Here is a 27,117-nt window from a genome sequence, read left to right as displayed (position 1 = left end):
TAAAGTTAGGGTCTGTTTGCTTCTATTCTTTAGAGGGTGATGAGTCTGAAGAGAGGGAGTAAAGGGTTGGAGCCATGACCATTTCCTGGCACATAGTAGAAGATAAACACTATTTGAAATGCTGAGATTAGTGTTTATTGAGTGTCTACTGTGTGCCAAGCAGGGCTAGGTACTTTATATCATTGTTGTATCTAATTCCCCCCAGTCCTTGTATGTGTGTATTAATATTCTCATTTTTCCATTTTAGAGAAATTAACATACTTTCCTGCAGCTTGGCTGCATTGTTAAAATTTGAATCCAGATTCCTCTGGCTTTAAATCATAGTTCTTTCTACCACACTTCTGATGTCTAAACATAGGTATCCCTGCAAGTTACTCACAAAGTACGTGATAGGAGTTTGAAAAATTCTAGCAACCTTAGTTCAGTAGTGAGAAGTGATACAGTGATTTACAGTTCAGTCATTTCTTTAAAGTGAAATCATTTCTAGCAAAAAATTATGCAAGTTTATATTACATTGGAGTTGGTATCAATATCATTTTGAGAAAATCTTTAACAGTATACTAGAAACTGACTGTCTGAAGAGACTTCAAATTTTATCTAGCCTAATCATAGTTGGAAACTTATATCTTTTGCTCTGATTGGGATCTTGAATATATCAAATTGACAATTCTTGAGGCATACTCTTAGCTGAAGAAAGAGAAACTGTGGGTGGAGTGAGTTGCCAGGGAATCAATGGCAATAAGGAAGACAAATTGAGTGAGAAACTGAGAAGTAAATTCAAGCGCTTCACTTTCTATCTCCAGGCCTGAAGACCAAAAGCAATAAATATTCAACTGATGCTTGACTTGATGAAATGTGAGGTCCTTTTAGACCATGAAGTTCTGTGATGGTACCAAAGCCCTTTTCAGAGTGATGATAATAATGTTGTTGATGAGAAAACCCAACATAAAACCCTATGAAGTTGAGAGGGTGGAAGAAGGGATGTTTAAAGACTTCACATTGGTTGTGTGTATTCAGTAGGGACATCTGTGATTTGGAAGCACATGGGGTATATTTGGATCCAACTGAATTTGGGTGACTGTGGTAGATGAAGAGCAGTCTCCCAAATAAGTCTATGTCCTTATCCCCAGAGCCTGTAAATGTTACCTTATGTGGCCAAAATGACTTTGCCTGTGTGAATAAATTAAGGATATTGAGATGAGGAGATTATCCTGGATCATCCAGGTGGGTCCAGTGTCAACACAACAGTCTTATAAGGACACTGGAGGAGTCAAAGTCAGAGGGGAAGACGATGTGAGGATGGAAGCAGAGATTGGAGTGATGTGGTCTGAGAACAGAGGAATGGGATAGTGGCTACTAGAAGCTAGAAAAGACAAACAGATTCTCCTTGCAAAGCCTCCAGAAGAAGCAAGTCTTGGAGACACTTTGACATTAGCCCGGTGAAACTTATTTTGGACTTCTAACCTCTAGACCTATAAGAGAATAAATCGTCGGTGTTTTAAGCCACTAAATTTGTGGTGCTTTGTGACAGCAGCAGTATAGAAATGTAATGCAGTGACTCACTAGCCAGAACTGAAGTCACTGCCTGAGCACTTTTTCCTCAGGATAACCCTTCAAAGACAAATGAGTTTTAAAAAGACGAGTCATACCATTAACATGAAGTCTTTGTATCTGCAGAATTTATGTTATGAATAAGTAGCAGAAGTCTCTTTCTTGACACTTCCCAGTATCATGGTTGGCTCCAGGCTGTCTATGTCCTTGTTTGTGCACTTATGGGGACAGTAGGACTGGTCTTTAAACGTAAGCTCTCCCCTGAAGTCTAGACTCACATTTTGATTGCCTGCTTGGTATTTCCTCTTGGATGCCCTACCATAACCCAAGGTCAACAAACCAATCCAATCTCATTATCTTCCTAGGAAAATAAATAGTCAGTGTCCTGTGATTATTTCTGATCCTGTGGAATCTGCTTACAAAAGTCATACCTCTGTCCCCTGGTACTCTTTACTTCCAGTTTGATTAATAGCATACCATCACCCAGACTCAAAATGTTGTGTCACCTTTGGCAACTCCCTCTGGGCTCCTCTCTTAATTAATTACCAAGCACTGTGGTATCAGTCCTCTACTTCCTACTCCCACTGTTGTGTTCAAGTTAAAGTTCCAGAAAGCTTCCTGCAAAGATAATGGTCTCCTAATGATTCTGGATTTCAGTCTCCAATGCTTGACTCTATTTTCCCAGATAAATATTCCTAAAAGAACATCCTTTCTAGTCATGCCATTCAACTGCTTTTCTTTGTCCATTATTGAAAGTGAAAAGCCTTTCAGGCTCTCTTCCCACTGCCCATTTTATTTCCCCTTTCTCTATATTCCTCTATCCTTACTCTAAGTTCTAATCTAGGGTACTTTCTGTTCTCCAACAAATCTTGTTTCCCTCCCAGTGTACCCTTGCTCTGTATTTGTTCTCCATCTAGAAGATTCTCCTTTCTGAAGCCCCATTCCTGCATGCTGAAATGTTGCTTATGTAAAATAAGGTTAGAAGGTACGGTAGTTTTCAATATGTCTACAAATGTCAGTCTACAAGAGGAGGGAAGTCTATACTTCCCTTCCTCTTGAACGTAGGTTAGACATAGTGACATGCTTCTAATGAGTAGACTATGGTGGAACAGACACTGTGTGACTAGGTTATAAAAAGCATTGTGACTCCCCGTTCCACCCCTTCTGTCTGATTGCTTACTCTGGGGAAGATAGCTGCCACATTGTAAAGACATTCTGTGAAGCAAATCTATGAAGAGAGCTGCATGGCAAGCAGCTGGGGCCTCCTACCATGCCAGTGAGCCATCTCAGAAATGGGCCCTCCAGCCCTAGCAGGCCCTCACATGACAGCGCCCCCCCCACCCCCACTACCATCTTAGCTGAAGCTTTGGGAGAGACCTTGAGCCATAACAATCCAGGTAAGTCACTTTCAAAGTCCAAACTCAGGAGCTGTAAGATAATAAATGTTTGTCATCTAAAGCCACTAAGTTTTAGGATAATTTGTTATACAGCAACATGTAATTAATATAGTAGTTAATCATCCTTCTTTTTTAAAAAAAAATTCAATAATAATTTCTGGAATGCCTTTGATGTGTTAGATTCAGACCTAGGGACTGGGGATGCAGGGGCGAACTTACAAATCTGGTCTCTGCTCTTATGCTAATTATATATAGTAGTCTGTCAGGACAAAGACGCATTAAACAAGTAATTATCCAAGTAATTATCGCATTGCCATTATGATAAGGTCTATAAAGTAGATGGTAACTGAGATGTGATAGCATTAACAAATCTGCTCTAACAGAGTGGAGCAAACTTGTAATCAATAAGGACCTAAGAGTCCCCATGCAACAGTTCAGGACTTTAAAGAGGTCTTTGGGCAGCTGTAGAGTCCAAGTTTAGGAAGGTGGGCTCTAGATCCAACTGCTTTGATTTGAATGCAGTCTCTGGCTCTTACAAATTGCATGACCTCAGGAAACTTTCCTCCCTCTGACCTTAACTTTCCTCATATGAAGGTGGTCATAATAACAGTACTCCTGCATAGAGTTCTTGAATGGACTAAATAAGTCAATACATAGGAAATAGCGATAACTGCCTGGCACATTGTATATGCCTGACTGAAATTAGATATTGATTTCTATATTAAGTTCTGTCTGGTCCATTATTGTTTTCAAAATTGATGGAATTGGCCCACCACTCTCTAAGTCCTAGCTCCATTTCTCTATCAAGGAGAATTGTGAGTCTTGCTTCATTAACCCTGAGCTGTAAGCACTCACCTTTTCAGAATATAACTTTAAGGCTATGCACCAAACTGACCTGGAATCGAGGGTTATATGGTGAGAGAAACAGAAAGGCACATACATAATCCTCGGAGAAGCTCCAGTATCACGTGGGATCAGGCACAAACCTATACAATCAAACATCACAAATTCTTTGCCTCTAGACTTACATACTATTTGTGGAACTTAGACTTCCAATATCAGGAGCCCCCCCATCAATATCCAGCTAAAGACTTTTTACTGTCCTACTTCCATTCTTCCACGAAATACTTAAAAAATGCTATCGTATGGTGAAATGTAATAGGATTACAGAAGGAATAGGAATACATTGCAAACACTTTGGCATATAGAAATGAACTATGATTTTATAAGGCTAGATCCAAGGAAGATTAAATCTCAGAAGAGCCTGGATGTATTGCATGAGTCAGTGATGCACAAATAATATGATAATAATATGATGAACTGACAGTGTGTATGTGTGGCTGTAGGACAAAGTTAGAACACACACACATACACACACACACACACACACACACGTTTATATATATGATAAGATAAGTAAATATATCTTGGTGTTGTAAAGACCAAGTATTTGATTTTAGTTGAACTTAAACCTATTTTTCCATGACCCCCCCATCCCTCATCTATGCCTACCCTGCAATTGAGACAAGTCTTTTTCAGAAAAGCATTAACTGAGGTATTTTGTGCTGCTAATTTGCTGATTTTTCCACACATATCATTTGCTGGTTTCTCTTGCCATTATTTTAGTGCAAAACAGATTTTGTGTTGAACTGTAAATCCTGGCTAATACATGATCCAAAATAATTGTTCTTGATGGGAGAGGGAAATACCACTAGTTTTCTATTCGATTTCCAGATGAACATTCATGACGTATCCTACTACAGCATATGCAATGGGCTTTTCTAGCATTTTTGGCACCAGAGAGATTTGATGATAATGGTGCTAAGATCATTAGATACACCAAAGTGTTAGCTGAAATGAACCACACCATAAAACTTGGCATACAAAACGAATGTATTTCATTAGGTCACTCGCTTTAAAGGGAGCTCACATTCTCTTTAAAAAATTACAGATTTCCTTTGACTAGCCCTATAAGGATGTGGTAGAACTAAAGGTTATCCAGAGTCATTCTTTCCAAATTACTGTGAATGTTCTGCATACCTCTTTATGCATGGCACACACAGAGAAGCAGTGAAAATAATTCTAAAATTATGGATCTGTCTCAATTAATTCCCACTAAAGTTTACAGACAGTATATCAGGCCATGTCAGATTTATATGAGCAAAACTTTAACCTGTGTTCCCTGAACTAATCACAACATTTAGTGTGGATTTTTAAAATGCTTGGTCATTGGTGGCTCAGTTGGTTAAGCATCAGACTTCAGCCCAGGTCATGATCTCACAATCTGTGAGTTCGAGCCCCATGTCGGGCTCTGTGCTGACAGCTCAGAACCTGGAGCCCACTTCAGATTCTGTGTCTCCTCCTCTTTCTGCCCCTCTCCCGCTCTCTCTCTCTCTCTTTCTCAAAAATAAATAAACATTAAAAAAATAAAATTAAATGAAATACATGGTCATGTGGAGGTTGGTGGCATGGCAAGAAGTACACTGTATGCAGGCAAAATATTACTTTGCTTCTCTGATTCATGAGATTTGTATCAAGATTTTCTCGGGGCACCTGGGTGGCTCAGTCAGTTGAGCATCTGACTCTTGAATTCAGTTTGGGTCATGATCTTATGGGTTTGTGGATTCAAGCCCTGCGTTGGGCTCCATGCTGACAGTGTGGACCCTGCTTAGGATTCTCTCTCTCTTCCACTTTCTGCCCCTCCTCTGTTTGTGCCATCTCTCTCAATAAATATTAAAAAAAAAAAAAAAGACTTCTCCCCCAAGTTATAGAAATTCTAGTTGGCTTAAATAAGAATGGGGGGTTTATGTTAAGGACATGGAGTTGACTTAAAACTCAGATAAAGATGCAGCTAGTTCCAGAAAGAGCTAGAACCAGGAAGCTAGGTAACATTCTCTTTGCAATCTAGGCAGCAGTAGTCCCTCCCATTGACAGCAGCTGAATCCAATATGGAGTCTTTCCTACATATGGAGAAGCAGTTTCGTTGTACACCCCATGAGTACATCAGCCCCGGCCCCAAGTCTTCCCCCTCAGGGTCTGACCCCAGCCCTGTCCAGTGCCTCCTCAGAGCTCTGAGGAAACTGGGCAGTTCTCCCTCTTTGGAGGCCTCAGTTTCAGCTCTGGGTGCCCCCTTCCATGCTTCTAAGTTTAGTCCTTCTAGCATCTTCCTTTTGTACCTTCAGCCCTGAGGTGATAGCTGCAGTTGCTACTTTCAAGTTTTTTCTTTTTATAGTTTTGATTATGTAGTTGACAACTTTATAACTAGTGAACAATTCTTTATCCTGGATTATTTCTGTTCAAATAATTGGTGGTTTTCTCTCTCCTAGTTGGACCCTAACCGATAGAAGTGTCTCTCATTAAACTACATGCAGCTCTACCAGCTTTAAATTTTTCTAATACTCAAATGCACTTTGGTTAATGCACAAGTATTACACGGGTATAAGAAGAGTAGTTTACCATTCATGACCAGTGCCCATACACTGAACATCACGATAAGAACTTTTGTTCTTTTATCTCATTTGTCCTCACAGTAATCGTATAAGGCATGTGATGTGAGTATGTGGGTTTACATAGGAGGTGATTGAGTTCAGGCAGAAGGCTGGTAAGTGATGGAGCCCAAATGCAAGCCTGGTTTTTCACTTTGATCCTTTCAGTCAGCTCTGATTGCACTTACAACATGGTGTAGTGCAGTTAGGCATTTTCATGATAATTCCTTCAGAACTGTAAGTACAGAGACCAGGGTTTTATCTAGCTTTGTGTGTTTAATGTAGTTACTGGCATAGAAGATCCATGCTAAACGTTTGCTGGTTTGAAATTTGAAACTTGAAGAAACTGATTCAGATGATTTGAAAAGACAAGATGATCCATGAAGAAAAGTTAGGTCCCAGTGCTATTCGGGGCAGCCGATTGAAATGACGTTCAAGCAAAGGCAGGGCTGGGCACCTTCATAATATGACTGTGTGCCTAGGAGAAGAGAATTTAGTGCAAGAATTCAAGTGAGTGCTCAGAGACTAGTGGTCACTTGTCCGTGACCATAAAGCAATGGGACCTTGATTAAACTAAATGTAATTTTTGTCCTAAGATGTTCACACACTTTAAAGGAGTTGGTCCACTTTTACGTGGCCATACAGGAGACCTCAATGGCTCTGCTTTTATGGGGAAATAAACCCTAATTCTTAGAAACTAATAGCAGTTACCTCAACTATGATAATATTGGCAGGAACCCTTCTAATAAAGAATTACCCAGGGGTGCCTAAGTGGCTCAATTCGTTAAGCATCTGACTTCAGCTCAGGTTATGTTTTCTCAGTTCATGAGTTCAAACCCCACATCCGTCTCTGTGCTGACACTTCCAAGCCTGGAACCTGCTTCAGATTCTGTGTGTCTCTCTCTCTGCCCCTCCCCTGCTCATGCTCTTTCCTTCTCAAAATAAACCTTTAAAAATTAAAAAAAAAAAAAAGAATTACCCAGAGGTTTCACCCAGTTTTTTTTTTTTTTCAACGTTTATTTATTTTTGGGACAGAGAGAGACAGAGCATGAACGGGCGAGGGGCAGAGAGAGAGGGAGACACAGAATCGGAAACAGGCTCCAGGCTCTGAGCCATCAGCCCAGAGCCCGACGCGGGGCTCGAACTCACGGACCGCGAGATCGTGACCTGGCTGAAGTCGGACGCTCAACCGACTGCGCCACCCAGGCGCCCTTCACCCAGTTTTGATGCAGAATGCCCTCTTGAGAAAATTATAGCAGTCTTTCTACAATTTGAATGACTTTACTTTTTCTACACTGGTACATTGGTATTGTACTCCTATATTTAAATATTTCAAATTCAAAATGCCCGAATGAACTAGAGAATTATTTAATTTGTCCTGCTTCTCATTGATAATTTCCTATAATTCCAGATGCACCAAAATGCTTATTGACAAAGAAGAATAATTAGTTCAAAACACCTTAGAACCTTCCATATTGAAGCACTTGGGAAATTATTTGCCTTTCCTAATGTACCCATTTGTTTGTCATTAACAAATGCTCAGGCACTCAGCCGCTCACATATTTTTTGCAGCTGCTTCTAAGACGCTCTGAGAATGTTTCAAGGTTCAACTTAGTGTCAAACTGTTGAAGCTTCTAAATTCAATTTCTAGTCATAAAGGCAATAGTCTATCAAGCCTGGTGTTGTGGATTTTTTGGTGATCTTTCAAAGCAAGAAATTCACTTTTTTGCATCACAAATAGTTTACATTTTATTGTTTATTAAATTATGAATCTCTAAGAAGAATTGAATGGCCATGAGAACATAAGGTTTTTGGTCTGCATTACAATGAAAACGTTACTCTCTGGAAAAGTATGATTCAATAAACTTACAAAACTTAAACTATAGTAAAAGATCCAAATCCATGTAAACAAAAAATCTTAACTAATCTTTCTCAACAATTTGGGTCTCAGTTTACCCATGGACATAGAACAGGAAATATGAAATTATAAAACCAATTACAACTTTGATGGCTGTCTTTCCAAGTGCCAAGTGGTAAAATAATAGTCTTCTAATGAAGATTGAAAAATCTGTATGTTGAAAACTGAAAATCTTCATGTGAGAATTTATAGATAGAATTATAGAATATAGAGTTTATTGAGATCCTGCCAGCTGGCAAAATTGACTTTAGCCTAAATGGCACTTTTGTTTTAAGTAATAAGAAGAAATAAGAATTTAGTTAAGATATATGATATTATAGTTGAAAATCTCAAGTACTTTATCTAACATTTATAACTTTAGCTGTTAAGAACCACTTCTTTGAGTTTCAGTTCGTTCCAAACAACATCTGGGTTCGATATCCCTAAAGTCCACAGAAACATACAATCCACACATTATTTGGTTTCATGACTGAATATTTTGATGTTAGGCTATATTAATAAGCCCAATTTTTAAAATAATCTTAAACTGTTTTCCAAGAAAAAAAAATGACATGTGTTAGTCAGTTCTTCCTTTTTTCTGCCAACCATCTTGAACAATAGCCTGCTATAAATTAGTACAGTCTCTGACTGAAACATGGAGTTACCTGTCAACCTCCCTAAAATAGCTACTTATAGTAAGTATCCAGTACACTCATTGATAAAAAAAAATGCACATTTTGAGGAGACATTCTTGCCAATTTCAGCCAATTAAAGAAGGAAACTATGAAATTGCCAAAGTCAAACAAGATACTTCTTTTTTTCTCCTTTGTACTGGCCTGTAGCAACTAACAAAGGGAATTTTAAGATAACAAAAGTTAGATCCCTAAAGTCCAAATTATTAAAATAACTTTCCTGTAAGTATAATAAAGTACAGTAAAATATTGTGTGGGAGTACATCTATTTACAAAGTAAGCAAACCAATGCTAACAAGAGCTGGAAGGAATCATTTGGGAGCCTTCCAATTCTGTGATTCATGAGTATCTTGCCAGTATTGACCACAATGCCCATCTGTTCTGAAATTGTCAAAAACATGGGGCGCCTGGGTGGCGCAGTCGGTTAAGCGTCCGACTTCAGCCAGGTCACGATCTCGCGGTCCGTGAGTTCGAGCCCCGCGTCGGGCTCTGGGCTGATGGCTCAGAGCCTGGAGCCTGTTTCCGATTCTGTGTCTCCCTCTCTCTCTGCCCCTCCCCCGTTCATGCTCTCTCTCTCTCTGTCCCAAAAATAAATAAACGTTGAAAAAAAAAATTTAAAAAAAGAAATTGTCAAAAACATGACAAACATGTCATAGAAACATGGCAAAATTAGGTAAACAAATCACTTCCTAATAAGATGCTGACTCACCAAACTTCTTGCTAAGAAAAAAACTGCAAATTGCCAAGTTCACAATTTGACGATTACTGAGTTTCCCTTTCACAAAGAGGCCAATCGGCCCTTAGGTGATGTTAAACTGCCACGTGCATGTACCCTGTCTCCAGCGCCAGCTTCTTGTCAGTCACACAGACACCCACACTGACATATGCCTTCTATGCTCTTCCTCCTAACCGGGGGACAGCCTTTTATTGGATGACAAGGCAAAGTTTAGCCTGCTGCTTAAATGAAATGGTTTTGGTTTCAGTTTGTTTCTCATTAGCAGCTGGCTTAAAGTATAATAAAACAATGTTTTCAGTGACAGTGCTTAAAAAACAAACAAAAAAACCCCCACAAATCTGTTAATGTACCCAGTTATCTCAGTCAAAAAGCACAGAGGTCGCATATGTGAACAATTGTTATGCTTGTTGATCTTCTCTTTCTCCAAGTGTGATACTCACACCGGCCCTGTGTAAAGTTTCATATGTACCTAAAATGGAAGAAGGAAGGAAATTTAACATTTCCTGGGCACAGACGACCAACCAGGCGTTGAGGGGGCGTATGCATACACTCTCAGTTAACGAACCCTCCAGTAACCCTTAGAGACTGGAATTATTATAACATCCCTAATCTTACGAATAAGGAAAGTGAGACTCAAAAATGAAATGCCTACTCAATAGTGATAGTTAGTGGCCTGGTTGTGAGGTGTTTGTGGTTGTTGTTATTGTTTAAAACAACAACAACAACTCAGTCTAGTTCCTGGGCCTGCAGTCTGCTGGGAAGATACAAAATGCTACCCAAAGGAGTAAGTGGGCATTGGGCGTTTTGGAGTGTCTAGCAAGTGGTAATTATTTGGATAGTTGTTGCTTTAATATTTGCATTTCTCTCTCCTTATAACTTCCAAGAGGAAGATATCGCTCGTCTTGCCCATTGCTGTATTTCCAATGTCTACCACTTGTAGGTTTTCACGAAGTATTTGTTGACTATCTCATGCTCTCTGCCTCTCCTGCTAGCTTTTTCGGGGTCATCTTGTGAAGAGGTTTACAAAAGCACAGAATAATGACTGATCTACCCACCAATACACTTCTTAATCATTTTAATCCTGTGCCTAACCAAGGGTCATTATATTTTAGAAGGACACTATAGCCAGCTTTTAGCTAATTGCTTTCAAATCTATTAGAGTTTTCCAAGTAGAATATTCAACAACTATTGAATCTTTACTTATATGCTAAGTACTGTAAGTGCTTCATGGGAATCGTCTTATTTAATTCTTACAGTAGATATTACCATTCTCCCCATTTTAAAGACAAAATGTGGTTTAGAGAGGTTCGGTTACTTTTCCTAGAAGGAAGAATTAGGAAGAGCAAGGAGGTAAAAAATCAACAGAAAGACAGCTGTTCTGAGGATAAAGGAGAGCCCAGGAGCATGGGGATGCAAACTTCTTGGACTAGTAAGCACAGCACTCTGACCTTTGCCCTGTCTCCCCTCAAGGCTGCCTTGGGGGGTCCATGCTCACCAGGAAGTGCTAGCAACCCTGCCCTGGGTTCCACCCAGAAATGGAGAAAATAGACTGTGCAGGACTCAGACATGTGCTGTGAGGCCTGCCTGAGGAAGAAGGGTCACTGCCCCATCTACCCATATCCAGGCACCTGCACGTAAGCATTTTCTTTTCCAGCTGTCTTTGTCCCCATGAAATAGATGTCTGGGAGGTATGTGTACGGACGCACCGGGATCCCTGGTTCAGGCTCAGGTGAATCCCTGAGCAACACCTAGATCCGCTGTCAACAAAGATCACCTGTACTTGTAAAATGGAAGCCATTGAGTTTTGTTTCTTTATTGCCACATAATAAATGCCCCCAAATTCAGTGGTTTAACATAGCACTTGACTATTGCGTGTGATTCTGAGGGCTGACTAGGACTTGGCTCTATGGTTTTTCTGTTATTCTGGCTTTGATTCTCTCACACAGCTGTAGCCAGATAGGACCTGGGCTACAGTGTCTAAGTGGCCTCACTCACTCCCTTCTCTCCCTTTTTTCTTCTTTTCCCCTTGAAATCAACTTCCCACATACCCTCCACATCTCAGCAGAAGTGTCGCTTCGAGCAATACTACTGACTCCAGGAGTGGATCCCTTCCCTTATACCCTGAACGTCCCTTCAAAGCTTGCATCACACGTATGGTTTCTGGGTGGCTGCCAACCCCCACAGTCAGGATTTCAGGAAGGCAGGATCACCCCATTTTATTCATCGTTGTATCTTCAGTGTTAAATACAACACCCTACCCATGTTAAGTGTCCAATAAATATTTTAGTAAGTGAATGAGTGACCAGTTGGAATCCATCTTTTAATGTTCAGGAGTTGTCATTTCTCCTGAAACCCAAACATAGTCTATTTATTTCAGGTTCTGTAAAACAAGTCTACACCAATTGAAAAAAGAGGATGTACTACCTCAATTACCCCAGCAATTCAAATGAAGCACTCCCTTCTCCATTATTTATCAATTGAAATTGGTGCGTGAATATTATAAGATTATCTAGATAATTATTTCTATTAATTTCTGTTCATTTGATTAGATGTATAAACATAAAAATAAAAATTCTTACACTTGATAAACTTGGATTTTTTAAATGTGTATTTCTGCCCATTAGCCGATAGAGTTTTAGGGGAACAAGAAAAGCCATGGTCAAATCTATGTCTGTGTGGTTGAGGCTGGAAGAAATATTTCTCGGTTCTTAAAAAAAGTAAAGTTGCCTAGTTGCTTGGCTTTGGCACTTTCAGACTTTGCCTCCATAAATACACAAGAACCATTTAACTGAAGTGTGTTGATGCAAATACTGTAATCTGCCTTGGGGAAACCAGCACTGGTGAAGAAACCTGACTTATAAGACAGTGTTAATTTGGTGATCTCAGCCAAACTTCTCTTTTTTTTTTCAAGGGTTTTATTCGGAAAAAGCATGATATAAGAGATAAAGTAATGCAGATGAACAGTTCCTCAAACCACATTAGAACCCAGGTTCGTTGAGTTTCTTTGCTGGAGACATTTTGATAAGCAGACACCATCTTTAATCTTCGTTTCTATTGGCGCTCTCTTATTTTCAGTCCTTCTTGCCTCTGAAAATTAAACTGTGATTATTACTTGGACATTTTTAGAGCTTATTTATTCCAATAGGAATTTTCTTTGAGCTCTGCCTAAGAAATACAGTTCCTAATATAGCTACGTGAGCCACAAGTTCAACTTCACAAAAGTGACTATTTCTGTTTATCAGTTTCTAATCATGAAATACCCAGCTGAGAAAGACATACATAAATGAAGTGTCAGGCATCTATGACTAATGGACCCAGAGAGTTGCCTGGATTCCCCTGCTTCTGTATGTGGTTTAATTTCACTATCTTCATTAGTATCCCCTTTTCATTGTCTCCTTTCCTTCTCTACATTTTTTCCCCTATCTCTCCAGGATGGCTGCAATTTCTTCCCCTATCCTTTGTGGAGAGGGTAGTCTATGGTTTTGATGTTGTGTAATACTTCTGATACTTATTAGGACTGGCATCAAATGCATGATTGTATGTTGGATGTATCCTCACAGCAATTTAGGGACCTTGTCTGCTTGATCTGTGCTATATCCCCAGTGGCTAAAATAGCATCTAGGACATAATGGGCACTCAGTGCATATTGTTTCATGAAGACATGACTAGAACACAACTGACAGTTGAAATGTGAAAATTGGTGGGGCACCTGGGTGACTCAGTCAATTAAGTGTCCGACTCTTGATTTTGGCTCAGGTCATGATCTCATGGTTTGTAGGATCAAGGCCTGCATCAGGCTCTGCACTGACAGAGTGGATCCTGCTTGGAATTCTATCTCTCTCTCTGTCCCTGCCCAGCTGGTGTTCTCTCTCTCCCTCTCAAAGTAAATAAACATTTAGAAAGAAAGAAATGTGAAAATTATCTCCTTTACAGCTTTGAAAATATGTTGCCAAATAATTTTGCTCCCAGAAAACATTGTGTCATAAAGCTTTTGTCAATTGTTTACAGAACAGATTGATTTCACAGGTTCCTTTGGGCCAATGACCCTTCAACAATGGACACTCAGCACCTTGTAGAGACTCTGAGAAGTCTGAATTAAGGAATAGAAAAAGGATGAATTTCAATTTAAGTTTCACTTTGGAAGGAAGAGTCTATAAGGCTGTAAGGCTGGTCCTTGAGTATCTATTTCAGTGTCTTCAATCCAGTATAATTTTTAATACAATTAGCCATAAACAAGGACAGAGAGATATTTCTCTTTTCCAGAAGTGAACCCTTGGGCCACAGCCAAGACTGTCACCTCAGATGAAAATAATATGATTTACCACAAGAAAAGTTTCCGTCTCCTTTTATCCAGGGTTAGAAATAAGGGACCATGTGTGACAAGTTTGTTCAGAATGCTAATGATGCCATCAGATTCTAAGTCACAGGATGCAAAGTGATGGGCTAAAGACCAAATCTGGCCCACAGATGTATTTTATTTGATCCACTGTATGTTTTTCATGGAATTAGTTGCCAATATAAAAACTCAGGAGAATGCACACAGAACCCTGGTTTTCTCCCCACCACCCACCTTAAAAAAAAAAAAAAAAAAGATCTAGCAAATTGGACTTATAATTCCAAATTGTAGTGACAACTAGCTGGTGTTGAAGTTCAAAGTCCCCTGACTGCCTACTTTCACATCAGAGTCTCCCACCCCTGCCTGTTTTCACTCTGATACTGAAGAGTTTCAATTAGCTGTTCCTCATCATCCTGCATGATTTTCTTTTTTACAGCCTGCCCACCTCATCTATTTATTCAATTTCTCTGGGCCCTGTGTGTAACTACTGTCTGAAACAAACATCACAGGTATTGTTGTTAAATTTCCATCCTTGTGGCTGAGAGTAAACATGCAAGTGTTCCCATTGTGGTTCTACCTTCATTCCACATTGGGGGGCTGATCACGTTAGTTCCGCTGGAACTTCTGTTTGCATGTGGTCACTGGGGGGGGGGGGGGAGGGAGGGTGGAATCAGAAAAAGGACAAGTTGTGTGCCTACTTCAGCAGCACATATGCTAACATTGGAACGATACAGAGAAGATTAGCATCACCCCTGCACAAGGAGAGAAAGGACAAGTTGAGGGAAAGAATCACTTATTTCTGTGACTCTGTATAAGTAGGAGGAAGACTAATCCAAATGTGTGCAGTGTCCATCAATATAACAGCACATGTTGTATATTTACATATACAACTAGTGCTATATATACATCTCTGTGTATAATCAGACACAAAATCACTTATGCTGTCCCCCAGGACCAAGTAAGGTTTGTTTTTTTTAAGTTAATTTTGGCTCTGCAATTCTTTTATTCATTTATCTAATTTTTTTTATTTACTTAGGTTGCTTTTATTACCGTTGAACTATTATCAACATAAAATTATAAATTAACAGCAAAATGTATAGAGCTTCTGCCACATTTATATCCCAAATACATTGACAATTAAATACAAAGTAACACAAACAATAAAAACCAAGTGACTAACACCAATTTAACATGGTAGTTGATGTTGCTTTGCTGAAGTAAGCATCAACCAGGACACTTACTCTATGATATGGGTTCTCGTGATGAGATCATACTGTACAAGTCCCTAGTACCTTTTCTGAAATCCTTGAGGCAAGATGTAATAGGGAATTTTGAGTTTTTCTTATTTTAGAAAGGGGCATATACAATAAATGCACTAATACTTTGTAACGTGCTATGTGACTATTCATAGTAAATGGGATAATTAAAACTATAAACAGCCTTGTGTGGGTCAGGTTTCATACCTAATAAGTGTATCACAAACTTATAAAAGATGGCTGGATCATTTCGCAAGTTCTCCAGCCTCAAGAGAATTATTTAAATTCAATGATCTAATCCAGGAAATAATTTAATTAGATTAGAGTAACTAGCCCATGACCCGCAGCCAGAAAGGAAACCAGGATGTTTCTGCATGGCCACCAGAAGTTACAGAATAAATACTGTACTTATGATAAATGTGTCCCTTAAGTAGGTATAGACCATATACAGTGCCAAACTATAGGTTAAAATAAGTACCCAGAGATAAATGACACCAATGTCTGGACTTAAGGAACTCCTACCCAGTAGGAGAGACAGTCCTGCAAATGAACACCTGAAAATTCCGTATAGTGAGAGTAACAGTACATACATATGGAAAATCCATATTGATGCCCTAAACAGGAGGAGATTGGGGTACACCTTTTTTGGTCTGTGATACTGGTGTCTGAGTGGGTTTTGAAGGATGAATAGGAATTCACAAGACAGTGGGATGTTATTAAAATCGATCTAACCTTTTAGAGACAAATGAAATAATATTGTAGAGGGCACTTGAGGAGAAATCAATTTTCCTTTGATGTTTACCAGTTGAATCATTTATAGCCTTCTCTGAGCCGATGCCCAACCTAATGTTAATGATCTCCTGCACCAGTCATGAAGGTTGAGCACACATCAGTTTGTGGCATCTCTTTTCTCTTAGTAGGGAAGAACATGCAGTTCTTAGGCCCCGCTTTGGTCCTACTTGCTTTCTAATATTGAAAATGCTAAGTGAACCAGATTCTTATCTATTTATTAAGACATTTGCTGGGTTGTCTAAGGCATGTGGCTTCTCCACCCTTTCCCCTCCTTCCTGTAACCCCCCCGACCAGTTCCTGTCAGTGGGAACTTGAAAATGATAAACCTAAATCATTGAGGCTGTTGTAACTCTTGAACTTTTCATCGATCAGCCTCCCTCCAAAGGAATGAATTCATGGGAGTAATTCCTTCAGTGCAACGCGGAACCTCTGCTGGTAGCTGGCTGGCATACACAGAGGGCTCCCGAGCACAGCCCAGATTCATAAGGGTCTCCACTGAAGGACTGATGATTAGCATGAATTTAAATAAAGATTCTCTAAGTATCTGTTCAGCATTCATTCATCAGAGAGGCAGAAAACTGCATGGAGGCTGGGCAGGGAAAAAAGACCTTGGTGGCTGCACTCAGTCTCACCACTAGTATTCCAAATGATCCCCATACTTGCCCTCTCTCTACTGCAAAAGTGAGACCCCACAGAGAGATGGGACCAAGTCTTTTAGAAGGCCATTCGTCAATCACCTAATGTGACTATACATGTCCCTTGGAAATCCTACGCCTCATCCCCAAGCAGCCCTTAGAATAAAATTCCAAATTTATGCAGTAGACTACTGACTCCCGGAGAGGAACCCAGGAAAGCAGAATTGTCTTCATATTGCAGTGCCATTTGGGTGACCTTTTCAGTTGGCACCTTGCTGCCATCCCTAAAGATCAATCCTAATCTCTCCTAGAATTCCATGAAGAGAGCTTCTGAAGAAATAGAGAAACCCGCATGAACGTTTTTATTCTGAATCAAACAGGCTCTTTCCCAAACCCTTGTAAATTATTTCTGAAAAGGGAATTGTGAAGTTGATTAATCTCTTTCAGATTGGATAGAAAGATGCTTGGTGCTAGGGACAGAAAGATGAGCACATCAGCATCCTTGATTCACATTCTAGATTTATCACTGGGCATTGCGGTTTGACTGAATTCCCAATGTTAAAATGACAGGTGCATTATGGTTTTTCCCATGTTCCTTTAAGAAGCTCAGCTGAGTGATGTGTAAAGTGTCAATCCTGCCCAAACGGCATGGTTTGGGGGGACTCAAGTCATCATGAGAGGCAAGGGAAGGGCTTTTCTTGGTGATGTATTCACATTACAGCAAACACAGGGTCTGGAGAGCTGGTGTGGAATCTGTAATGTAATGTCTGTGTCTTGTCATCTCAATCAGTGTTCATCTTACTGCTCTCCTTTACAGTTTGTGGTACGGTTCCCCTTCACCACATTCACACCTGTCTGTGCAAAAGGCTTGCATAATACAGAGTGTGGTTTAAGATGTGTGAAAACTTCATCCAGATCTTGGGAGATTGCCCATTTGTCTTTGATCTCAAAACCAGTCAAGGGGAAAAACTATGTCTATTTCTAATTCTAGCCGTATGCAAGTTAGAGAGAACTACATCCTTACAAAACAAAGCTCAAGAAAAGGAAAGAAAGATGAACTTTCTTTACCGTACTTTGTCACAGATTTTTCCAGTTGAAGCATGTTTTCAATCCAGAGTGGTGTAAAAGAAGGCAGGTGTAGATATGGCTGAGGACTGTGTATGAATGAAGCAAGGCAGGAGATTCTTTGGTATGCTGGAGAGCAAGAGGGGAGGGAGAATGGAGCAATCAAGAAGGTGAAATTTTGCTTTCGATAATGGGACTCTTCACCAGAGTCCCAGTGCAGATTTCTTGTGAAAACCAGTCAACAGGCTGAGTTCTATGCATGGCTGTCACAGAGCACAAATGCAACAGTGTGCAAGGGCCAGCAGAGGCCAGAGAGGAGTTAGAAGGAAAAATGAGGATGCCTTAGGGACTCCTAGGAAAAGACAGGCACCACTGCAGGCCATGTCACCAGAGTCCAGGCTGAGTTTGAACATATCTGCAAGACTCAGAGGCTTCTAGGCTGCATTGGAGCTTTCCATTCAGTAGATCATAGAAAAACATTGCAAAGTCCATAACCCATCATCTGAACACAGAAGAAAAAGATACATTGTAAAGCAAACCACCAAGTGATGGATTAACAGCATTATACATGGAAAATACCTCATATCATAAATCATCAGTATCCAGGGGACCCAAGTGTGAACATATCTGTAGATAGACTTCAAAGAATTCCATGAATACCCTGAAATTGTGTGCAAAATGTTATCAGTGGAAGTAGCTAGCATTTATGGAATATTCACCATGTGTTATTGTGTTTAACGCTTAATACATAATTATTTCATGCTCACAACAACTCTGTAAGAAAGAAACAAACCTGAAAATCAGGGACTTTGAGCTAACCTTATGAAGGTCACACTGCCAGTGAGAAGCAGAGCAAGGTTGTGAACTCATGTCAAAATTATTAGCCTGCAGGCTCACCTGGGTCCCAGTAATGTGCCCTCTGAAGTTTGCTTAATCTAGAGTCGATTTTGTTACCATTTCAAAAGTTTTCCTATACAGAAAAAAAAAGGATTAGAAAAATTGATTGATGGGCCTACTGGGTCTCAGGTCCTGTTTTCCAGGGGCCAAAACATTCCAGGCACCTTCGTGTATCATACTCCATTCCATCATTGCAAGGGGTAGAAAAAGCTCCATTTGACAGTCAGAAACACTGACTTCAGAGTGATCAAGTCACACTGCTTTTGGTAACTGGAAGTGAGTTTGCACCCTGGTCTTCTACTCCACCAACCTATTATCAGTTCCAAAGGAGCAGTGGAAGACTTTCCAAGAGGCCATGCTGGTGGACTCTTGAGGTGGAGAACAGTCATCCAGAAGGCCAGTTGTTGCATTGTCATGAGATCCATCAAATCAAATTTCAGCTTGAATCCTGCAAAAAAACAGGCCTCAAGAGATGTGACTCTATTGTTGGACATAGAGACCCCTAAAACACACACAAGCACAACAAAGTCATTGGAGACTTTTGACTCTGAGCTTGTCAACTCTACTGACAGAATAGCCATCATACCTGTTAAGAACTTCAGAGTCACTGTGCCTGCCTGACCTTTATTTTACTTGGTTTTTACTATTCTTATAAATATTTGTATTTGAAAGCTATTAAATATTCAGTTTCACTTGTTTTTCAATTGTATGTTGTGAACACTCTTACAAATTACTGTTATTTATACTAGCATTTCATTACATTAAAAGAAAATCCTTAAATATACCCCAAAAAGGAATTTTAAATAAAGGTAGATACAATGAGTGCTGGTATGAAAGTATCTATGGTTTGGGAAAAACTCTGTCCTTTTAAGGGCAGAAATCTATTCTGTATTCCAGACATATGAAGGATCTCCAATCAGGTATTTGATTAACTTAATATATTAGTTCTCAAAGTGTGGCCCCTGGGACAGCCACATCAGCATCACCTGGCAACTTGTAAAAAAAATACAAATTTCCAGTCTCCACTCCAGATCCACTAAATCAAAACCTCCAACCTACATTTTAATGAACTGTGCTGGTGACTCTGATGTACCCTAAAGCCAGATAATCACTAAGCAGTGTTTCAGTCCTGATGTTGTTATGTTATATTCCTCATTTTTATAGATCTTAAACTATAAACTCCAAGATAAGCAGTCCCATAACCTAAAACTAGAAATTTGGTCATCTAGATGTCCAACATCAAAGTGGAGATGAAATCGTTTGAAACTGGTCATGGAAGAGAATCAGGCACGTTCTGCAGGTTAAGTGGAGGACCATTGCGGTTTCTTTCTTTTTTTATTTCGTCTTCATTTTTAGTGCCTGTTGATTTTATGTTTTATTCTGTAGTATCTGGTTAAATGGGATAGAAATATTTTATTCAAGCAGTGATTTGACGTGGGATGACTTATCTATATAACCCTTTATAACATATCATCAGTCCATTAGAGAAAAAAGAACACAACCTTAAGTAAAAGCGACCTGCTGCTTCATTTTTCTTAAAATGTGTGTGCGTGTGTGCATGTGTGCGTGTTTGCGTGTGTGTGTGTGTGTGTGTGTGTGTGTGTGCGCGTGTGCGCGCGTGCGCGTTGTATCTTTATCTTGAAGCATAGATGGGGGAATGACTTCATTAGTTTCTTTGGCATGCCGGAGCAATTCATCTCTGCAGTATCCTGGTTTTCTAATGTCTATGATTGGGGGATAATTATTCTTTTTACTTGTTAATCTACAGTTCTCTTGTGATCTTGAGAATGTAGCCCATTAGTCATCATTGTTCTCCTATTGTACCTGCAAGAATTAGCCACATCTCCAGAGCTTCTACATTGGTATTCCTTTCTGGCAGAAGTAGAAATGCTTACAATTAGAACACAAAGTGGGCTACTACCCAGCAAAGATTGATTTATGAGAGCTTATAAATTGGTTGCTAGGCTTTCTGGATGGCATGCAATAGTAAGGTCCTTCAAGGGAAACTTAAAACACAGAGAATTGTTTTTCCCATTTATTCCAAAGCCCCTTGTACCAAGACACTGAATTGAGGCTGTGTTTGTTCATTGTAAATGTTTACATGCCCTCCCTTTGGTCTCTGAAAACCACGTGAAACCAATGTTTTTTCTTGACATTTATTCAGCAAACAGCTTATGTAATCAAATATGTATGCACGTGTAAATTATTTAGAAGCTTAAAACTGAACAATTTTTAAGTGAATTGGTATAAGTGGTCCTTGTTTTTTAAACATCTCAACCAAATGATAAAGTTTCATCAGCATTCATGGGATCAGCTGAGCTGCTTCTTAGATTTTTAGTGGATGAACCCATCTATTAGAGGTAAGACTTAAGGTGTTTGAATTTTATTCTAGGTTCAGTCCTTTCCTTGTTATTCACACAATACTTATCATACATCCAGTCGACAAATATTTACTAAGATTCTATGATGTATGAGTCATTGTATCAAGCACAAGAGGTTTGGTAGTGACAGGACTGAGCATACCTTGAGGTCATGGCTCTTACCATCTGGTCATAAGGTAGAGATCATAATTGGCCCCAACATCCCTTTCATATTCTTCCTGGCCAAACCTTCGTCAGTCTTCTTTGCTACTGGGTGTGGAGTGTTCCTGATTTTCACCCATGAGTGCTATAGAGGGTGACCACAAATGGTGTGTATCATCCAGGTCTGGCCCTAAAGTCCTGACATGTTCCATCTCTGCACACACTTTTATGCTCTTTACATGTCTGTAACTAGTACACCAGGGAAGAACAACCCTGAAAGAGTTATTGCAGGTGATGAGAAGGTAAACTACTGGACATGATTTTGTATATGGGAGCTCTGGATCTCATGAAAGTCCCCAGAGACAAAATAATCTTTTCAGTCAGCTTGGTCATTTGTTAAGAATTATTTGACTTAAATGAAGGGAGACTCTAAAAGAGATTCAGCTGGGTACAGTGGAGATAAAACTACCATATAAAGGTAAGTTTGAGATTTTATAGACTAAGAAATGTAGTTAGTTTCTTTATTTCATTTGTATTAACACAGGAAGAAAAAGCTAGAGCATGAAAGTCAATGCAAGTGTTTCTTGCAATCTTAAATCCACGTGAGAATGACTTGGTAATTGGCTATGTACATGGTGTTTGAAATCTCTGTTACTGGGTAAAATAAGTGCTGTATTAAGGAGGGTCTTGCAGAATTGCTTTGGTTTCAAATAGAAGTTGGTGATTTTGGAGTCGCTTTGGACAATGGTGTACAAAGATGGAGTGGGAACAGTCTTCCGATGTCAATGTCAGTAGAGAATTTAAACAATAGTAAAACCAACTGAAAATTGGTCTGCTTTTTATTTTTATCATGTACCTGTAATTGTAAACCATGCCAGTAATAAAATAACCTTTTTACCAGGGGAAACTGCTCACACAATCTACTACTTTTTACATAGTCTACCCCAACCCAGTTTGATAACCTAGCAGGCATCTTAAGTATTTATTAAGAACTGTTTTCAAGGGCTTTCAGGGTAACAGGAGATGTGCCATACCAGGTAATAAAATCAGTCTTTAAGAGTGCATTGCCCAGGAAAATGAACCAGAGGATATTATCTGTGGCCTGAAAAATGCAATCAGTGATTCCAGGAAAGCTTCATGCAGTAGCTTGTTAAGATTTTAAAAGGACCTGAACAATGTGATGTAATCAAGACACAGGAGAACATTCCATGCATTGCATAAATAGGACAACAAACTCCAAAGCTGGAGAGGTGAACCAAGAGTGGGAGATGACCTCAGGTAGAGTCTAGTAAACAACAGGTCCACCATATTGGTGCAGCTGGCAAAAGACGTAGACAACGAATCTCAGAATGTTTGGTAGTGTTGGAAGTTACCAGGTCCCTATGAGTATTAGTACCACATGGTCAGAACAGTGGTTGAAGAAACAACACCAATAATTTATGAATAGTGGTTTGGGGTAGGGAAGAAATTGGCAGAATCCCATCATAATTCATATGGAGCACATGGTGCATATAGTTGTGGGTTATAGTTGCAGTTGTGGGTTTTTCAGATGATCAGTGCAGGGCCCCAGGACTCTGCACAGTGTTTGGTTTTCCAGCTGGCAGTTTTGTGAGACAATTCTGACTGTGTTGACCAGCCACCAGCAGGTCTGATACCAAGTCTCAAACAGTTTGACTTTTCCTTTTCTAGTTTAGCATTCCACAAGCTCTTGGTTTTAACCAGGCCTGTTTATATTGCTATAACTCACTCAAATAAGCTGTCATTTAGGACAGACCCCTCTCTTGTGTGCCAAGCCAGGTCAAAGCATTTCCAAAGAGGCATGTGGGCATTTGAGAGTATGACTGCTTGGTTCAGACACTCATAAGAAAGTTTTGGACATGAGATGGGATTGAGAAAGATGAGCATTTAGTATCACTTAAAATAATGGGAACTACTTCAGTATCTAATGATATCTCAGTTACCATGGCATAAACCATAGCCCTCAAACCCCAATAAAAAGAAGAAAGTATTTCTACTTCTTATCCCTGAACTTTGTTCGTTAGTCCTTAGTGAGCTTTGATTTTGTGTGTGCTGCTATCATGAATAGGCTATCATTGTATTGGCCAATATAAAAATAGGAGACCAATAATGAAAGTGAGCTTTCTCGTAATGTGGTCCTTACCCTGCTACAAATACCTGTTGCAGTTCTTTAGAGTACATGTAGGAAGGAATGAGTGGTCATCTGTCACCTTCCTCCATTTGAGACACAGCATGAGAACTTCTTTGGCAGGAAGTGAAGAGAAACTTGCCTAAGAAAAACTCTGCACAAATTCCCATCCCTGCTTTGCCAAACGAACAGGCCAATGTTTGTCCAAACCTTTTGAGTTTTTCTTAAGTGTAACTTCCAGAAGCCAAGGCAAAGAGGAGAAACCACCCAGGAAGGGCACTTAGGGAAGTGATGTGGGGTAGCATTTGTTATTAAGGGGAAGCCAGGGTGGTAAATGGGCCCTACATTTGAGCCAGAATTGCAGTTCTATCAAGACCCCTCTACTGGTGGGTCCAAGGATCCCAGAATCCAAGTTTGAAGCTTTTTATTCTAAGAAATGACAAAACCTTCACCATTCCAACTCACTAGGCAGCCAACCTTGTAAGTGGAATTTTAAACACACTTTTGGCAAGTTCCCAAAACTCTTAATTTTTAAAAAATCCATTAAATAAAATCCTTTCAGAAGATCAGCATTTCTTTGAGCATTGCTGAAAATTTTTAATGTTCCTCTGGAGGCATAAACAATCAATGCAACCATTAATTTGAGGGTCTTTCTCTCTGGCAGTGGTGCAAATTGAAAACGAATAGTTCGAAAGACATTCGGACTAATCAGGTCAGGGGGAAAAATGAATAGTGTTTTTCAGAGCCCAGCCAGAGGCTTTTTTTGCAGTGAGTTTTAATTTAAGGGAAAAAAAAAATGAGGAAAGAATAAAAGAAAATGTCAGTACTGCTTTTTCCAATGACACTTTGGTAAACCTAGACAATAATTAGATACTTTCATTGGATTTAAATATCTGGATATTTTATTGGATTTAAATCTCGTAGCCCCATATTCCTTTTGTTTTCCTTTGCATTACTATATACTATATTACCGTACATTGTTTTTAGTAGAAAGTCATCGGAATCTCCAGGGCTTAGGACAGACTTGTGTTAGTATTTTTCTCAATTTCTGAAGCTATATCATTGCATTGTAGACCTCAAATTATTTTAAGTTGCTGGTTATCAATCAAATTTTATGGCTCCCAGTGAATCAAGTTATGGTTAAGGCATCTCCTCGTGTAGGGAATACTTTGAGAAAACTTCTACACTTTCTGTCACTCGGACAAAGACCTATCTTCCATCCCAACTATGGCTTTCTGGGTAGTGGCCATTGGCAAACAGAAAGAGCAAAGAGGGCCCCTGTAACATTTTATGGGATATTAGCAAAAGAAGCTGCGTAAGCTCCAGTTTGGGGTCATAGAAAGTACTTTCTCAATTAGAACAGTGGATCACTGATAAGAAACTTTAACCTGCATTCTTAAACATCATATCACATTATCCCCAGTTTTTGTATTAAGGAGATGCCTGGTGGAGTCATAACTAGTATCATTTTTTTTCAACAACAACAAAAAACTATCAGTGGAGGGAAGGTACAGGAACTCCTATAATTTATACACTAATGGACCATTTAAAGTTCAGACCAACAATTAAGAAACATAGACATTGGTATTGATTTTGAAGACACTGAGCCACGTGGCCTTAAAGTTACCACTTATAAAATCACTCTTAGCTTCTAAGTTTGAAATATCTTCAAAGCCTAGGATTTGTGGATACATTTAAGAGATTTATGTCTATGACTTTGCTGCTCGCAGTCATCAGGAAAGCTTATTTTCAGCCCTCCTTCAACATTTCATGGTTGCCAGGTGTGAGCTCTTATATATACCATGAGGTCAAGTCTTGGGTCCTGTTGGCTTCTTTGACCATCACAGGTTGAGAGACTGCCATATTGCATCACAAATTTCTAGTGTATCTTCCTATAGATGAGAGGCAAATCCTTGCAAGACATACATACTTCCCATTGGACATTGCTGCCTTAGAGTGGTAGCTTTGTAATTTAAGCTCATTAGTGGTGAGGAAGAGGTTAGTTCAAAGGACTCTCAGTAATATAAGTAGCCAGAAGGATTAGCTGGGATCAAGGAGGGAGGGAGTCTGTAAGCCTTACTGTTACTCACAGAGAAGTATAGCTTTAGGATAGGCACCTGGCCTCCCAGACAGAGGCTGCACCTCATGTACAGAGTTGCCCATTCTGTTTGTTCACCTACTATTTATGTGTTCCTAGAAATTAGATTTTATTGGCTTGCCCACCACTCAACACTGGACACTCTTGTTGGGCAGACTTCATACCCCTAGATGATTTTAGGGGGAAATAACTTCTTTTAAGTGTCTAGTGTGACCATCTAATTTACTATTTAAATCAAGACACTTTTGAGAGGGAATGAGGTTATTATTTATAATTAGGACCAGGACTGCCCTTGGAAAATTGAAATATCTTATCTCCTACTTATGACCTACATATGGGTACCAGGTGTCATACATCCTCTACCAATCACCTGTGCTCAGTAGCAGGCTGGTTTCACTGACAATTTATTAGTCACAAAAACTTACATAGGAAGGATCCTATTTGGGAAATTCATTATGAGGAAGGAAGGCTTGATACCAACCTAAGATCGCCTGTATCCAACCAAGTACCCAACCTTACTGATTCTATATCCTGAAGATCTTTCTTACACACCTGTATCTCCCTATCACTATTACCCTCACCTTGGTCACAGCCACCATCACCCTTCCCCTAGACTAGTGCACTAGCCTCCTAGTGTTCTCCCCACTCCAGTCTTGCTCTCCTCCAATCAGTTATTTAGATGTCAGAGCAATTGTCCTTCAACCAAAACCAGGTACTATTTTCGGCACTTGGGATCCAAAATTGAGCAAATCAAGGTCATGCTTCCAAGGTACTTACAGCAGCCTAGACAGATGACAAACAAACTAATAAACAATAACTTCAGACTTTGATAAGAGCCATGAAAGTGAGTGACAGAGTGAGGTAATAGGAGTAAAGGTAGCAGAGAGAAGGCTACTTAAAGTGACCAGGGAAGTCTTTCTGGGAAGGTAATGTTGGCTTAGATTTGAAGGATGAGAGCCAGAGATAGGACATCCCAAGGCAATGGGAAGAAGAACACTAAACACCTAAAAGCAAGAGACATTCTACTGTTCTCAAGAAGCAGAACAGGAGGCCTCCGTGACTGGCACAGCAATCAAGGGACAGAGTGGTTTGCAGTCAAGTTGCAGAGATGGCCAGGGAACTTAATGCTTTGCTGCCCAAGTTAAGGGGTTTTTATTTCCCTTAGACTAAACATTCAAAGTCATTTAGAAGTGTATAGCAGAGGAACTGATAGATACAGTTATCTTTTTATTCACCTTGACTTTTCTTTTTTTTCCTTTTTTTTTTTTTTTTTTGAGAGAGAGAGAGAACACAGGGGAGAGGGAGAGAGACAGAAAGAGTGAGAGATACAGAGGTAATCTTAAGCAGGCTTCATGCTCAGCACAGAGCCCAGCGTGTGGTTCCATCTCATGACTCTGAGATCATGACCTGAGCTAAAATCAAGAGTCAGATGCTCAACTGACAGAGCCATTCAGGCATCCCTTGACCCTTGTTTCTATATGAAGAACAGATTGTGAGGAAAAGAGGTACCAGTTAAAAGCCTAGAGTCCTTATTCTGGTGGAAGACTGTGGAGGCTCATGGGAAAGGAGTGAAGCCTTTTGATATGTTATCCTATTGGTGGCATTTATGGCC

General features: G+C 39.7%; 1 non-coding gene across 1 annotated transcript; it reads left to right on the top strand.

Moving 5' to 3' along the window:
- Positions 1 to 14,784: 14,784 nt before the first annotated feature.
- Positions 14,785 to 14,892, top strand: LOC124523163 (U6 spliceosomal RNA). Its single transcript, XR_006964935.1, has one exon. It is a non-coding gene; the product is annotated as a U6 spliceosomal RNA (small nuclear RNA).
- The last annotated feature ends 12,225 nt before the right edge of the window (positions 14,893 to 27,117 follow it).

Source organism: Lynx rufus, unplaced genomic scaffold (assembly GCF_022079265.1).
Source record: "Lynx rufus isolate CCGP_SWC_20201006 ecotype Redwood Valley unplaced genomic scaffold, mLynRuf1.p SCAF_1, whole genome shotgun sequence".
Classification (NCBI taxonomy): Eukaryota; Metazoa; Chordata; class Mammalia; order Carnivora; family Felidae; genus Lynx; species Lynx rufus.
The sequence above is the reverse complement of the archived record's forward strand: the minus strand, read 5'-3'. Positions and strand labels throughout refer to the sequence as shown.